At 35.8% G+C, this 18,153-nt stretch overlaps 1 protein-coding gene across 2 annotated transcripts in view; it reads left to right on the top strand.

The window, feature by feature from the left end:
- The window catches only part of LOC309629777 (uncharacterized protein), a 212,711-nt gene that overhangs the window by 99,284 nt on the left and 95,274 nt on the right, over positions 1 to 18,153 (top strand). Inside the window, exon 1 of one of the 2 annotated variants that reach the window (XM_082394288.1) lies at positions 846 to 11,013. The exons of the other annotated variant lie outside the window; for it this stretch is intronic. The gene's annotated coding sequence lies outside the window, so the exon portion shown is untranslated. Of the gene's footprint in view, positions 1 to 845; positions 11,014 to 18,153 lie in introns of those variants that run through there. 2 annotated transcript variants of the gene reach the window in all.

Here is an 18,153-nt window from a genome sequence, read left to right as displayed (position 1 = left end):
TATAGCTGTTAGTAGTTGCCTTATTTATCAAGGTGCTCCTATGTTGGGTGCATAAATATTTACAATTGTTATATCTTCTTCTTGGATTGATCCCTTGATCATTATGTAGGGTCCTTCCTTGTCTCTTGCAACATTCTTTATTTTAAAGTCTATTTTATCTGATATGAGAATTGCTACTCCAGCTTTCTTTTAATTTCCATTTGCATGGAATATCTTTTTCCATCCCCTCACTTTCCGTCTGTATGTTTCCCTAGGTCTGAAGTGGCTCTCCTGTAGACAGCATATATATGGGTCTTGTTTTTGTATCCATTCAGCAAGCCTGTGTCTTTTGGTTAGAGCATTTAATCCATTCACGTTTAAGGTAATTATCGATATGTATGTTCCTATTACCATTTTCTTAATTGTTTTGGGGTATTTTTTGTAGGTCCTTTTCTTCTCCTGTGTTTCTAACTTAGAGAAGTTCCTTTAGCGTTTGTTGTAGAGCTGGTGTGGTGGTGCTGAATTCTCTTAGCTTTTGCTTGTCTGTAAAGCTTTTGATTTCTCCATTGAATCTGAATGAGATCCTTGCCGGGTAGAGTAATCTTGGCTGTAGCTTCTTCCCTTTCATCACTTTAAGTATATCATGCCACTGCCTTCTGGCTTGCAGAGTTTCTGCTGAGGAATCAGCTGTTAACCTTATGGGAGTTCCCTTGTATGTTATTTTTCATTTTTCCCTTGCTGCTTTCAATAATTTTTCTTTGTCTTTAATTTTTGCCAATTTGATTACTATGTGTCTCAGCACGTTTCTCCTTAGGTTTATCCTGTATGGCACTTGCTGTGCTTCCTGGACTTGGGTGACTATTTCCTTTCCCATGCTAGGGAATTTTTCAACTATAATCTCTTCAAATATTTTCTCGGGTCCTTTCTCTCTCTCTTCTCCTTCTGGGACCCCTATAATGTGAATGTTGTTGCATTTAATGTTGTCCCAGAGGTCTCTTAGGCTGTCTTCATTTATTTTCTTTCTTTTTTCTTTATTCTGTTCCGCAGCAGTGAATTCCACCATTCTGTCTTCCAGGTCACTTATCCGCTCTTCTGCCTCAGTTATTCTGCTATTGATTCCTTCTAGTGTAGTTTTCATTTCAGTTATTGTATTGCTCATCTCTGTTTGTTTGTTCTTTAATTCTTCTAGGTCTTTGTTAAACATTTCTTGCATCTTCTCGATCTTTGCCTCCATTCTTTTTCCGAGGTCCTGGATCATCTTCACTATCATTATTCTGAATTCTTTTTCTGGAAGGTTGCCTATCTCCACTTCATTTACTTGTTTTTCTGGGGTTTTATCTTGTTCCTTCATCTGGTTCATAGCCCTCTGCCTTTTCATCTCGTCTGTCTTTCTGTGAATGTGGTTTTGATCCACAGGCTGCAGGATTGTAGTTCTTCTTGCTTCTGCTGTCTGCCCTCTGGTGGATGAGGCTATCTAAGAGGCTTGTGTAGGTTTCACATCATCTTTTCTTAAGGTGTGTTTCGTAGAGCATGTTTGTAAGTCAGAATGAGAGCAGGTGCTATAAAAAGGTGGGGGCCCTCAGTGGGAGGTGTGTTTGAGAAAGAAAGTTAAACAGTTGTCTTTCTGACAGGATATCACAGAACTTTGAATATACTATTGTGTAAAGCAAATCTCTAAGAGGTTAATGAGAATATACTTTCCTTATATTTGACCCCCCAACCTTCTTTAGGAAGCAGCAATGGAGATGGTTGTTTCTAGGAATGCTCTATGGAAAATAAGTGCTATTGTAGAAAAAGATATCTGAATGGTTCCCACTGGCTTGGGTACAAAATGTCATATTTCCTTTACCAGCAGAAGTTCTTAATAAGTATTTTCCACATATTTCGGATGGAGCGTCATTGTTACAACCATTTTAGAAACAATTTGACAGTACATGTAAAGAACCACTAAAGTGTTCCTATCCTTGACCCCGTAATAACACTTTGGAAAATATATCCAAAATTAAAAGTCTAAAATAGAGAACATGATATATGACTTTTATTTTTTAGTTTACCATTTTTTAAAAACACATTATGGTACTGGAAACAAATACCCAAGATAAATAAGAAAATTATACTGGATTAAATGTGAATCATAGTCATTAAAATGATAATTATAAAACTACAATACGGAAATCCTTAGAAGAAGTCAATAAAAAGCGAGATACAAAATTATATGTACAGAATGATTTTGTAAATGACAAAAGAATCAAAGGAAAATTTTCTCAAGGAAAATACACAAAAATGCTAATAGCAATTATGTATTTTGAGGCTGGTAGGTTTATCAATGATTTTCTTTCCTCTATTTTCTAATTTTTAAAGACAATGTGGTTATTTTATATTTATAATGGTACTTTAAAGATATTTTTGTTAAATGACAGACAAATTGAGGCAATTACCCTCTTTTTGTATTCAGACACTGACTTCTGAATGAGTACAATTTGTTAATATTATTTATGATAAACAAAGCCAATCTTTTTCCCCAATGCAGGCAGCCTACCTTTGAGGGGTGAGGAAATTCCTCCAACAAGACAAGGATGCTCCTGCTCAGGTTTTCATTGCTATAATGGGGAGGTTTTATTTTAAAGTTTCAAATATTTGTGCAGTCTAAATACATGGACCTCATCATTCTGCTTTTTATGCTTTCCGTGAGTGATCAGGTAGAAAAATGCAAAATGAAGAGAAGCTGATGCAAACATTTCTGTTCTATTTCATTTACATGGACTCTTTTTTTAATTCCCCGAATGAGCTCTTCAGTGTCTGAAAGCACTTCACACAAAAATGTTAACATTATTGAAATAAAAGGGGAAAAATCAGTGATAAACATTCTGGTTATTAAATCTATTGTGAAGCTCTCTGCAACTTGCTTAAATTCCTCATGTTCTTGACTTCTGAACATGTGCTTCAAGTTTTCTAACACTCTTTGACAACTTTTTTTCCCCATAGTATATGACTTATTTAAGATGCAGCAGAAATTTTCAAAATTTTTCCACAATTTGGCATCTGAAAATTGTCTTTATTAGTTTGAGTTTTGAAACAGTACAAGCACAGGAATGAATAATTTTGTAGTAATAAAAGGCTCTCTTAGCTTATTGTCCTGGAAATATTTGCTTATAGAGACACTTCTTGTCCTTCAAATGAAAATTAAGGTATGATTTACTAATGTTCGTTGGATATACATTTTCATTCTGCTCATACGAAACTCTTCTCATCAATTTTTCAGTGACCTTGACTGTATTTTATAATTCCGAAATCTCCTTGGGGAATATTTCAAGGATAAAACAAATTCAGTGGAATCTACCTTTAGAGAAATCATGTAGAACGTACTCAGGTATGGTGTAAAATATGTTCAAGTTTAAAGATCTAAGAGTTGCTTACACAATTAGTAGTTTGTCTCCCATTGCAAGTCGTCTAAGGAAAGGCACACAAGACTGGTACAGTGGCTCAAGAATGCCTCCAAGTACCCACGCTCTTTTAACTTTCCCACTTCAGCATCTGTAGAATGTGCACTTTTCTTTCATACTTTTCATCCATGGTTTCAAGATGGCTTCTGCACCTCCAGGCATCTCATCTACATTTCCATTCTCAAAGATGATGCATAAAGTAGGATGGGTCAGTGCTTATATTAGGAAGTATCCCCAGAAATCCTGTGCAGACTTCTGTTTACATCCCATAAGCTGCCACTGTGTCACCTGACCACCACCAGCTGCATGAAAGCTTTCGGGCATCTATAGAAGACAAAAACAACACAGGGGGACTAGGTGTTGAATCATCTTGTCTCCAGTAATTAAATTGGCCATATGTCTCTCCAGAACACACCTTGGAACCATAAAATCATCACAAACATTTTCTTTCCAAGCCAAATTAGATGTTTCAAAGGTCAGACACTAAAAGTTATGAACTTTGCTTCCATCCATCAGATATGTTGCCCAGTTCTTACCGGGATTGCTGCTGTGTGAGCAGGCAGCCAGCGCAAATGAACTGCTACCAGCTCTGACAGGGAGCACTCATAGGTAGGAAACCAGAAGTAAAGGGTAAAGAAATATTAGAAGAAAATTCTATAGATGTAGTCAAGTCATAGGATGGCCTGGGTTCATTTAAGATAGACTTAAGAAGCTCCTTCTTGTTACAGTAGAGAACAATAAATAATGAGCATAGTGATGGTCTCTGAGTTCTCAAAAAGAGGGAAATTATATTGAGCGTTTTTTTCTAGTAAGGAGGAGATGGCAGAGAGATTTATCTTCCATGTGTTCATAGTTGAAAATCTGACATTCAGTAAAGAAGCAAACTCTGATAGACCATCTAAAATACTTTGTTAGCTAGACAAGGCCTTTTAGGTTTTGCGAGTCTCCACTTTTTGTTTTTTTTAAATGAGGAAATTAACATAGCGAAGGTACTAGGGGAAAAAATCTATTTAAATGATTACCATCATTTCGTATAGAAGATCATTATAGTACCTAAAAAAGGAATGACACAATCTGAGAATTAAAAACCTCTTTAAATTGAGGAAAAGTTAAACTTTATTTTTAAAAAAATCATATTTTTCCTTTTTCTTTTTCATTTTGGTGCAAATGAGCACAAAACTTGGTTACCAATCAGCACCAGTCCAGGGATGGGTGTTTAGGGACCACTGACCCATTGTGAAGGATTTTAAATATTTGGGACTTGGTTGTTTTTGCATCTTCTACATGCATATATGCAATTCATATTTGTTTGGTGGCTGTTGTGTGTTACTGGCCCACTGTCATTCACATGCATGGTGTGAATTGTGTGTGGCAAATTATTTCCCTTCCACTGTGTAAAGTAACTGTCTTGCTTTTAGGATAAGTCTGGAGTGGTGAACACTATACATGTGCCGTCACTGACCCTACCCTATGCCAATGGCAAACTTACTATTCGTGATAATTTTTACGGCTGAGACTAGAAATGGTATAAGATCCTGTCTCACCACAATGTGTAGGAAGCCACAATCAATCCATTGGAGCTGACACATAAAATCCCTTTGTCCTTCTTGAGTTAGGTATTATCCCAGAAGACCTTTGTTAAAACATGCTGGTTATGTGAAAAGGGAGACACTGACACATCAGTTCATATTAACCAGCTGTTACATGGCAGAAAGAAGAGTACCAAGGGAGTACAGACACAATTCAATTGTGTTTTAAAGGCAGTGGGAGGAAATCTCAGAGAGGTGGTGAGGGCACTGTCCAATGTGTCGGTTTGAGGTCATACAGTTCCCCCACTCAAATGCTCCCAATGGGTTCTCATATGCTTGTTAAATTCAATCTGGATTTCCACCAAATAGCCTGCACAAATTATAAATGCTGGAAAATCCATCAATAATCCCAGAACATTGATCTGTTTGCTTCTCTGGGCTTTGATGTGGCTGTTCTTAAGCCTACATGCTTAAGTATTCCAGGTAATTATATATAAGTAAAGCTAATGCAAAAATGATATGTATTGTGGAAATTTGGAAATGCTAGCCATCTCTCAAACATTACCTCTTCCAAGAGTTCTTTCCAGAAATCCTGTTGTTTTTTTTTCTATCTCCCAAATAAGATATGAGATTCATTTACTGAAGAAGTAGAAAAAATAGGTTTTTCAGCAACTTTTTCTGTGCTTCTACAAGGAGCATTCTCAGGATTAAAACACACCACACTGTTAAATAGAACAAATTGGAAGTGTTTAAGCTGTTATAGGACAAAGTCTAAAATATATGTTTGTTGAATTATAATTTTGCTTTTAAAATTAATTTAATTAAAAATAAAAAGTAATAGAGGGACATGAAAAATAATCACCCATGATACCACCATACTAATACAAATGCTTTGACATTTTGGTACATTTCTTTCCAGACTTTTTTTTTATTAAAGCACCATAGAACAATTATTAAAACGTTATAAAATAGTCATACCTGGAAAATATTCATGGAACATTATTATATTTAGCATTACTAAAATATATTTGTATTTCACTCATTTAACAAATATTTATTGCATAAATTCTCATGCCAGGTACACTGTGCTAGCCAACTATGGAAACAGTTATTTGTTTTCACTTAATGTGATTTTATATTTGTGTACTTGCATATATATATGGCTTCATCATTTTTGACACTTCATTCAACATGAATGTATTCAAATTTACACAGTATTATTGGCTATTTATGTTATTATTTTTTCAATAAATGAAGGCATATGCATTTCCTATAACATCTGATTAATATTAACATATTTCTTTACAAAAGTTTAGATAACCGTGTGTACTAATATCTGGAAGAGCAAACACCCCTTTATTGTATCTTATCTCCTTTTTTAAATTGTCATGTTTTATAGGTTAAAACATGATGTATCATTATTGTATTAACTTGCTTTGTTTGGTTTCTGGTGATGGTGTTTTCTAAAATGTTGGGAATTGCCAACTTTTGTGAATTGCCTCTATAGAATTTCTTTTTTTAATCTATTTAGTGATTTTCTTATAAACAATTATGTTCTTATTAGTGAAGATGGTATTCTGTTATTTTATCCTGTTTTCAAACACTATATTTTATTTGACCTATGTTTTTATAACATGCAAAAGTTTAAAAAACAATTTCCTGAGTATAAATTCATTGATGATTTTCTTTGTGATTTTTCTAACTGCTGATTGTAAAAACTCTCCCCCTCTTCAGAGATTCGATGAATATCCAATTCCAGTTTTTTAATAGTTTGTTTTAAAACATATTTAATTCTAATCCACCCGAATCTGTTTTGGTGAATGGTGTGAGGTGAGGCTGTAAATGCATTTTCCCCAAGATTGCTTATCATTTATTCAAACAAACATTATTGAATAATTTACCATTCCCTGGTGATTTGTGATGCTCTATCTATGATTCAAATTTTACAGAGAACACAACTGTCTCTGGTCTAAAGAATTATTTCAAATTTAAATTTTAAAAGACAAAACACTTTTTTTGAAATGCAGAATATTGTGATATTCATTTCTAATGCAAGGTACACATGGCAGACACTTTGAAATAAATCTCTGAGGAGAGAACACTGAAGCCATTATTATAGTATTAAGTGCAGAGTATGCTTACTGTATTTCCTTTGCAGACAGAACTTTCAGACCAGTATACAAATGACAAGTTAGCCTCAGTTGTGTCTGATTGTTCTCAGCAGCATTAAGGAGTCCTATCATAAGCATGAATAGGCACAAATGTTTAGCTAGAAGGATGTTATCAGGAGTATTATAAATAGTGAAAAAATAGAAATAGACTGAACTCCATTAATAGGAAGCTTTCTCTATAAATCATGGTACTTCTTTATTATGTTATGAAAACATTATAGAATGGTCATAACCTGGAAAGTATTCATGGGGAATATTATTACGTTCATAAAATTAAGTAGTTCATAAAAGAGAATGTGCAATGTAATCCCATATTGGTAAAACAACATGCATGCAGTATTATAGCCATATATTATTTTCTTTGCTCTATAGAGCGGAAATAGTAGAAAGATATCCAACATGATAGTAGTGAAGATTACCTAGTTACCTCCATGTGGAGATATTATATATCTATATAAAGACACCAGGATTAAGCAGCTGTCTGCATGTCCTTTCCTTGATTCTCTCTGATTTCTACTATAAATAGACAATTGGTTTTAGAAGAAGTTATTTTGAGGGGGTTGGCTCCTCAGCATAAAAATAAAAATGGTACATTTCACCTTCTTAGGATACTGGGTTTTTGTTCAGATAGGAAAATGAAACTCTGGAGACAAATGCTACTGTCTTGTCTTTCTTTGGCTGTGCCATTATCAAAGTTCAGTAATAAATCTTCCGGAAGCACTCAACATCCTTTCAAACACACCCCCAAAACATCGTGCAATTAATTTCTAAACTCTGCAGAAGAATATGGAAAGGTTCATCCCAATAAATAAAGCTCCAGGGTAAATTGAAGTATCCATGCAAAATTCTTTTGTTGCCACTTTTGCCTTCTTACGTACCTTTTTGGCCACTGTCTGAGGAGTTATGTGAGTGACTGGTAGTGACAAGACCAAACCACTTAGCATAATTTGTTTGTCATCCTTTGAAAATTCTATTTTCATAAAAATTGTGTACTGAGTATGGTTTTACTATTTTGGTCCTTAATTGGTTTGCTGACCATTAGGGACATTGATAGTATTCTATTATGCCAGGTAAAATTCTGTGTAATGCTCTCAGAGCAAAATATTTTAAAAGAATAGACTAACAGTGCAAAAAAGACTAATTAGTCTCTGGAGTTCTCTATAAGCACTAAATTTTCCTGTGTAAAGACCCCTGTGAACATGAGGAGAAGAATGCATATTTTATTTGTGCCGTGTAAGAAATCTTCGTGCTCAGAAGGCTAGTTTTACCTATTGACTAATACAAGGCATGACTGAGAAGTAATCAGGGAAATCCCACAAGCCACATGGGAAAATCAGTTTCATCACTTTATAGTCACGTCTTGTATTTCCTTTATTTCATGCTGTGCCACTCTCAGAAAGGGCTGCTGGAATTGGAAACAATAATTAAAGCTTTGAATTCAGTAACAAATAGTGATATTAATATTCCCTTTTGTTAACATTATAGATACAGGTGATAGGTTGAGGGAGCTTACTTTTTTGTGAAGTGTATGGAAGACTAGTATGAAAGGAAGGGTGGTTGCAGGGAAGAGGGAATGGGAAAACCGATACAATTCATTTTAAGTGTTGGATTTATGTAAAGGTAAAATTAAAATTTATTTAGTAAACTGTATGACACAGGAAATTTACAAATTCAGAGCAGATGCCAGAGCCACCAGGGTCCTCAAGGGCCCCTGCTTTAATAATTTATTAGCTGGGCTGGGAGAAGTCTGCTAGACCCTGGGGACTGGGGAGGCCGTCCAGAGGGTAGGGGCACTCAGTGGTCTCAGGACAGAGACTACTTTCCAACTAGCCTGAAAATATTCAGTACATCAATATTTTAACAGCCAGTATGCATATCAGCAACTAAATTCTTACAGAGTATATATTTGGAGAGTTTGTCTAGGATTTCAGGTTCTGAAGTATTATTCTGAGCTTAAAAGTCTAACATTTTCAATTCTAAGAGATTTCTTCTAAGCATTTCCCGCTATCCCTTCCCTTTGAGTCGCAGGGTCCTGTGCTTTTTTTGTTGTTTTCTTGGTTTTTGTTTTTTGGCTGACCTTGGTTGGTCATGCTTCCCAGCTCAAGCCCTAAGAGGGACAATTATTACTGGCCTGGTGAACCCATCAGCAAGATCATTTCCTGTGTGGCTTCTGATGGAAACAACTATCAAGGCACTGACCCTGTCCTAGGACTGGAGGAGATCTCTTCCCCTGAAGCTCTCCTCTGAGACTGATCCCCTGCATCTGTGGTCACCTGTCAGTGCTTCCCTTTCACTCACTCAGAAGCCCTGAGAGCCACGTTGATCCCCAACATCTAGCCCGACTTGGAGGAAACCTGCCTCATCACAGGCACCTTTCTCCATTATCAACTGGAGGTGTCAAAATACACATTTGTCCAGGAGACAGAAAACCCCACTTGCCCAGGGAAGACACACTTGTCATTCCTAAAACTCGCTAATGGTTTGACTTTACATCTGTAATTTAACATGTCTCCTCTTATCCAGTATTTGGATTGTCATCTCAATTCTTTGTCACTTTTGGGAGCAGAGAAAGTTTGTTTCTGAGAATCATTTGTTTCCCATGGACCTATGTGTGATTTAACCTTAAATAACGTGCTCTAGAAAATAAGTTTTCTCTCTGCCAGGTTTAACTCTTAAGTCACCCTGAATTCATTTTAATGACTTTTTTTGGTCAATAAAAATTGTTTATAACTAACTAAATTGAAAGATTCTTTTGTTTTTAAATCTTTTTTTAGCATGTTAATCTTTTTTTTTCTTATATAAAGTCCCAATAATTTTTCAGGGGGAAGAAGTAAGAAAAATAATCCCTGGGTGAGATAATTTATGAACTGATTATTTCATGAAAAGAAGAAGAGAGGCAACACAAATACAAAAGTGGAGATAATGATAAATTCTGCTGAAATTAGTGTAGGGAAATGCAAATTATCATGAGAAAAATCATAGGAGAAATGCTTCTGATGGGTCTCTTTTAAATTCAGTTTTTAGTCCTCCTACAGCTACCTTCCTGAGATTTAAAATTTTAAAAATAAGCAAAGAATAGGAATCATTTTCCAAAACCTTTCATAAATGTGACACTGATTTATTGATATACAGCCCATTAGCCTAGAGTTTCATCTCTTCATCTATCATTTCGCTTATCTCCTGATTTCCCCAGGGCTTTTGATAAATGGGAGACCATTTACATTTGGTGCATTAATGACCTTGGTAAATTTTGAAAATGCCCCCTCCTACTATATGTATATGTATATTTTTCAAAATGACCTACTAGTTCTTTGTGTATGCAAAGGGATAGAGTGGCATAGTGCAACTCCATTACTTGGAGATAATTTTAAAATAAAATTCTGAAAATATGGGAGTTTATGTTGGTACATCCATAACAATAAGTAATTGTATAGGGGTTAAAAGTTACCTAGAAGCAAAAGAGGCAGAAGAGCATTGTTCAGAATAAATATGACCCTTTTGGGGTTTTCTTCCTCTTTAGAGTCCATTCTCCAAAACCTTCCACATCAGACATGGTTACAGAGCATAATTTTATTTGTTTGTTTCAGTGTTGATATTATTTTGTTATTGTCATTTTCTTACTATGATGAGTTGAAAGAGAAATTTTTGTCTAAAATCTTTTGTCGGCTTATCCCAAAATGTACAACAACCCAAGGCAACACACTATACGTATATCCCTTGTATATGAGCTGTCCATCTATCTGTATCTATATTAATATCTATATATTTATTTCCCTATTTTTACCTTATTTGTAGTTGTTTCTTCATTGGAGGAGGGGCCAGTGGAGTGATAGAGGAACACACCAGTGTGCCTGCTCTACTATTACTCTACCCCGGAATGCACTTGAAAAGGTAAAAAAAAAAAAAAAAAAAAAAATCATTGCTTTGTAGCCCTCAGTGGTTAAGTTTTTAGAGGACAAGGATATATTTTGTTTATCTGTGTATCTTCTGGTACCTAGTACAGTGCTTAGCACAAATGAGGCATTTAGTACTTTTTGACAAACGAGTGAATGAATGAATGAACGAGTGAACACTTTGTTTTACCTAGAGGTTACCAGAGCTATTTTCAAATCACATGACAATTACCCAGCACATATACAGTAAAGGAGCTTCTGTCATTGAGCCACAGAAGAGGCTAAAGGTCAAAGAGAAAATTGAAAATCTTGACTTTTATATGGCAAGTTTCATCTCTGTGCCAGTGACTCAGATCTACTTCTCTGGCCCCTCTCTTTTTGGGCAGTTCACCTGAGCACCCACCAAATGATTACGTTGGGACTTGGGCTCTCCCTTGTATAGGTCTAGACCGGAGCAAGCATTTCTGACCGGAAGTATCAGCTGAAATCTCAATCCAAGGGGCCAGTCTTGCAGAAGAGAAAAGCTGAGATTCAGATACCAGAAGGGAAACATAATTACCAGATATCAAAGGGCCAGAAAAGTAAAGCCAGGTCAAGAACTCAGAACCAAAATTTTTAAGCCTGTTAGACACAGGGGTGGCAGTGAAGTAGGTTATTGAGAAGCAAGGAAGAGGGAAAGGGCAGAGTCCTGGGTAGTTGCCTCTAATTCCAGCCTATGATTGAGTGTCAATTTGATGAGCTCGCTGATGAGGTATGTGTAAAGATCAAGCAGAGTTGACAAAGGTATTCAAAGCTGTTCCCCTACTGATGTGCAGCCTCAGCCCTTCAAATTGCACATTGGACTTTCTCCCCTGTTTCTTTGGCACTACATATTTAGTATACCTAAAATGAAAAATAGCTTCTCCTGTATTTGTTGCCAGAAAAAATACCACAAGACTTGGGAATGGGCAAAGGAGAGTACAGGTATCTGTACTCTCATTGGAGTACTGGGCATACCTAGGGGACCCTCCGGGGATTATCTAATTCTATAGGAATGTGCATGTTTTATTGTCTTTCTGTTGACTGGGTTATTTTACAACTCTGAAAGTGTAGAAGTTGTAGAAAACCGCTAGTCATGCAAATGATTTTTCTCCACAGCAAGGGTATTTTGTCCCATAAATACACATTTGATTATTGCACTATTGAAAAGATGACCCAAATAATTTTATTGCCCTTTATAATATATTAACCAGTTTGTCATTTTTTTTTTTTTTTTTTTAGTTTGTCATTTATTAACAAATTATTATCAGGATTCATGATTGCCCATGTTTGGGGTATGTTGTGTATGTATATATCACTGTTTTTTTCATTAATGAAAAAGTTGAATAAAATATTTACCATATTTATTCTGTATGTATAGGAGAGTCATGTTTTTAACTTATTAAAATTATACTAACATCCTTATTATTAATATCTCTACCATGCTAAACACTTGGTACCATTGAGCTTTCTCATTCCCTGGCTCTCCTTTAGAAAATCAGTTGCTGAGCTAAATACACTTTACTTCAATTCCCATTCCCACTTTCAGTGAGCCAGTTCAAGTCACAATTATTTTGTACTTGAGCTGATCCAATGACCCAATACTCTCCAAACTGATCTTCCTAAATTGTCTCCCCCACTGTCACAGACCAAACACACAAAAAAACCAAACCTTTTCATCTAACCTCAGGTCTTTGGGACCGTCTCAGCTCACAAAACTTGTTTGACTTTCTATTGGCTAAAAAATCAAGTCTTCAAACGTCATCTCCTTAATGATAGAGATCCGAGGTATCATCTTAGTCTTATATTCACTGACACCTTATATTAGTTTTCTAAGGCTGCCATAACAGAGCAACAAAGATAGGATGGCTTAAATAACAGAAATTTAATTCCTCACAGTTCTGAAGGGTAGAAGTCCAAGATCAAGCTGTCGGCAGAGCTGGTTTCTGCTGAGGGCCTCTCTCCTGGCTTGTAAATGGACATATTCTCCCTGTGTCTTCACATGGTCTTTCCCCTCTGTGTGTCTGTGTCCTAATCTCTTCTTATAAGGTCACCTGTCATATTGAATTAGGACCCATCTATATGAACTCATCTTACCTTAATTACCTCTTTAAAGGCCCTATCTCCAAACACAGTCACATTCTGAGGCATTGTGGGTTAAGACTTCATCACATGAATTTGGGAGGAACACAATTCAGCCCATGACACCCCTATAGGAGGGAAGAAAACAAATGTTTGTTGAATGCCTACCATGAGTCAAGCACTGTGTTTTATGCTTTCACATAAGTTAAAAAATGGTTGACTTGGTGTTTTTCTGAACCTATCCCAACCCAATTTCTGCTTGTAATATATCACCTCATCTAAAATTCCTCCATCTGTAAGAATCCTGGGATCCTCCTATCAAATATAATATCTCTTTATTTTGAAACCTCCATGGCACTTAATTTTTCCCTTTTATAGTACTTTCAAATTCTACCTGGTTTTATGATCATTTTGTACCTGTGTTTTCTAATGATAGATTATTAATTTTTTAAAGGCAAGGGCATTATTGACTGTTTTAGGACTCCCTTGAGATATGTGACCTGCTGTCTAGAAGATAGATATTTATTAAATTAAGAATTCAAAGGAAGAAGAAAAAAGTTTGTGAAAGAAAGAAGAGGCAAGGTGGTCAGATTTTTTTTTTCGAGGGGGAGATGTGTGGTGGAGGCTGAGGGAAGAGAAGAGAAAGAAGCACAAGAAAGATGTCAGATAATAGCCACAATTATAAAGCTTTTAAGTTAGAGGCCAATAATATAAGACTTTTTGGAACATAGAGGTTCTAATAATACTTTATCTTTTAATTGATGATATTCTTAGTAAATCATATTCCATTTAAGTAGTTTCCTGCCTTTAAGCAATGGAGAACATTATGATTTGTGGATCAAAATGATTTTAATATTGATCTCCATTCCCACTGTATCACATTGGCTTGAAGATCTGATATCAGCTAATTTGTCTTTCACAATCAGCTGGGGTGTGACTTGAGGCGACAAATTATTGTGTGGCAGCAAATATATTCTGCAGTTCAGCCAACGTGGTGTGGTTTTTGAAGCATCAGAAGATTTGAAGGTCTCAGCTAATGTGCATTACACATGTCACATTCCCCAAACTAGGCCTAAGACTTGTGAGGGTGTGATCCATAACTCCATCTACTGCCACCAGACTGTGATATTTATTGCTGTGAAAAATTCCCATGACAAATTTGTTTCTGTGGCACATTTACCATTATAAATTGACATGGAGCCATAGATGTGATGGCTTCAGATGTAGCAGCCCCAGTACTTTATTGTTTTTCAAGTCTTAGGCTGCTGTGAAATTTTTAGAAGTTCCTGTTTCCTTGGGTTATTTTAAAAATAACCAGCAAATCATTCTTTTAATAGAGTATATTATTATTCAAACCTTTTCTGAAGTAAAGTTTCATCTGATTTCTAAATTTAACAGTACGCTCTTATCTCAAAGTTTTTGCCACCATCCACTTAACATGTATTTTTCTCATTATTGAAATATTCCAGATGCTTTCTTTCAAAAGGAATTAGGACTAAATGTAACATTCTATACAGGGACTTCTGTGGGGTAGGGATATAAATACGATCTCCCATTAAAGTAAGATCTTCTAAATTGAGAATTGTAGAGTTGGATTCATGGCTTCAGTATGTCTGAGGCCTTGTGCTGTGTCTGAGGGACATAGAGATGCATGAGACATTAAGCTGGCTCTCAAGTTTACAGTCACCCGAGGAAAGACACAAATAACCATATCGAAGTTAACCACCGATTTTCAACTAGGGGTGATTTTACCCCTCAAGGACATATTGCCAATTGAGATGGAGATCTCTCTCAGAAAGTTAGATGTATACATATAAAGATTTAGTAGAGCACTGGGCTGGAGATCTAGATGTGAGAGTCATAGCACGATAGTTGTTGAAAACAAAAGACGGGTAAGATTACTCAGCAACAGTGTGTGGATGATCAGGGCACCGAGTAAGGGACACCTGCATTTTAAAGGAGACACAAAAGGAGGACTCATAAAGGCAACTGAGAAAAATATTAATATAATAACATTAGCAAACATTTTTAAAGAGCCCATACTATGTGCAAAAAGTAGTCCTCATAACTAGCCTATCATTGTCAGCTCTTTTGAATAGTGATTGAAGGAGGGATCAACAATATCAAAACCTTCAATACAATGAGGGCTAAAGGCATCCATAGATTTGGCAATTGGGAAGTCACTGGCAGTCTTAGCGAGAGCCGCTTCTGTAGAGGGATGGAGCTGGAAGCTAGAGTCCAGTGGATAGAGGAACCACAGGTTGGTGTGGAAGTAGAGATAAAGGAGTTTGCATTAAAAGGATAGGAAAGAAAATGGCAGTGTTTTAATGGCAACAGACTAAAGGGAGGGCATTTTGTTTTAGGATGGAAGAAGGTTAAGAGTTGCAGATATTGTTTATAGACCTTGAGTGGAGAGATGAAGATTCCTTACAGACACTAAGAGGACTGGCAAATTCTACAAGAAAAGACAGTGTAAGAGACTTGAGATGCAGTGCCTAGGGCCAAGCTGAAGCAGGATACCACTTTCCCCAATCCATCAGTCCATTGGAGCCCCTTTTTGGAATTTCTTTCCTCTTATCTAGTTTGGATTTATCTGAATTATTCTTTCAGGAGGACCTCTGAGTGTTTCATCTTCACTTATCAGGACACCATGCTACAAAACCGTATCACACGAGTAATATACTATAGTCTTCCATCTCTGTTCCTGCAAAGTTAGGAGTTCAGTGCCAGGAGGAAAAACACTCACTGTGGGACTACTGCCTGTACTAATAGATGAGGACTCCCCACATGAGTGTTGAATAATTTGCTTATTCTTTGTGGCCATCTTACTATAGCATGTTAATGTATTTGGGGCATTTCTTTTCATTAATGCAATGCTAATATGGAATAATTTTTCCTTCCCCCAATATTTTCCTATTTCTGTATCTTAGTCTGACCAAAATTGTGTTTTCTATACTATTTCTAGTCTCTACCATTTATTTAACCTCAAATTTTGAATATCTGCAATGTAGTAGGTCCTAGCTTGTAGGATACATACAATATAGCTATGGTACTTGAAGAGCTCACAGTCTACAAGAAAAACAGATAGGTAAATAAACATCTAGAATAGAAAGGAGTAAGTCTTTTAATAGATGTAATATATCCAATGATTATGCAAGCCAATGCAGTAAGTAACTATACCTCCTCCTTCATAAAAGAAGTCTTCTACTCAAATACTGAATTACTTATATTGTTTTAAATGGGCTGTCAAGAATAGAAACACCCCCTCTCTTTGCTTGATGGATTTTTTCTTCTTTCTTTCCCTCTTTTCTCTCCTTGGCTCTTACTCTGCCAGTTCTCTGCACTGGCTCCTTTTATATTCTGAAATCCCACTTAAGGGACTTTCTCACTGATTATAATGACATAGGTCTGTTTTCACAGCTGCAATCTTAAAGTTTCTTAATAATGCCATGTTTTAAACATTATTCTGAAATGCTAGAAGGTTTGAAGGTGCTCAAAAAAGTAAACAGTCGGCCCATATGAAAGGAAGAGAACAGTTGTAATATAAAACTTTCAACAATTTGTATAAAATCATTGGCACTTCATTGAAAATCTCAAGCTCTTGAGACAACAAAATTTTCTGCCAAGGGGAACTAATTCACTAGACATGTGTGTACATTAGAACCAGATGAAGGTGATGCAGTGAAATTGGAAAGACAATTCCTGGGCTTATTAGAAGCTGGAGACCAATCATTTGTATTTCTGCTGGATTCTTTGGGCTTGCTAAGAATCGTTTTCCCAGCAGAGAAGATTTTGGGAATTTGCATTTATGTTCATGATCACCTTTGACATCTGAGACTCTGAGGACTTGACATCACATACTATTATTATTATAAACAGAGCTCCCAAGCTGTTCAGCTCAAATTGCTACTTTAGTGTTAACAAGAATGGTGCCACGTGGTGAGCATATGCTGTTTGTAAAAGTAAATGATGCTTTAAGAATGTTTGACTCTCAAAAGAAAGTCTACTAGCAGATATCTTGTATTGAAACTGTGTATGTTCTCCTTTGACTATCATAAACAATGTTTAAAGAGTCAAGGTTGTTACTTGAGAATAAATCAGGGAGCTCTTGAACATTTGGGTGGATATATTCACTGTAGAGCATGACAGACCTTTTCCCTATGTTTATCCTTCTAAAAATGTATGTATTTCACTTCAGGGCTTGAATAGATCTTTCAGATGGTATCTTAATAGAGCTTCCTCAGCACATAAGTGATTTATTTCTTTCAATGAAGGATTTACTTAAATCTATTATTTAGGCATTTAGCATTATTATAACTGGATGTAGAATTCCTTTACCTTGGACAGATTTTAAAAACTCCCAAGACTAATTAGGCAATTTAAATGGTGAACAATGCTATTTCCCTATGCATTTTCTTTGTGAGCTAAAATGATGAAGATTTAATCTTCTTTTTCACAGTTTCTTTTGTTTGCAAAACTAAAGATCCACCTTTATAAAAGATTTTCCTTTGTTTTGTTTTAGAAAGGGATTTGACACCTGCATGGCAGTGGTAATGAAATTCTCTGTGGGTTAGGCTTCAAGAAAGAAATATTAACATGAAACTAATGAAGTATTAACAAATAAATTGAGTTCATAATGGTAACGATTTCCCTATGTTATATGTGATAACTGTAGACTTATGTGTGAGTAGTTTGGAGCTTTGCATCTGATCACACATAGCCATCAATGCATTTCTAAAAATAAGGTGATTGAGGAAAACTATAATAAATAATTTTTATCAGAATGAGATTATGAACACTTCAGCTGTCACAAGACTTTTTTTTCCCTTCAAGCAATTTATTTTCTTTTATAAGGACTAAAGTTCTAATGTATTATAACCTGAAATTTGAGATTAAATATAAATACAACTGAAATCAAATAAGGAATATTACTTCCCTTCTTGCATCCTATATATTCTCATTCTTCACAGGGAATGGCTGCAGCATACAAGGTGCCAGGTTAATCTTGCTTAAATTTGGCTCTCGACAAATAACTTCT

This window comes from Balaenoptera borealis (assembly GCF_965194805.1).
Source record: "Balaenoptera borealis genome assembly, chromosome: 5".
Taxonomy (NCBI): domain Eukaryota; kingdom Metazoa; phylum Chordata; class Mammalia; order Artiodactyla; family Balaenopteridae; genus Balaenoptera; species Balaenoptera borealis.
This window is presented reverse-complemented; position numbering and strand designations above follow the sequence as displayed.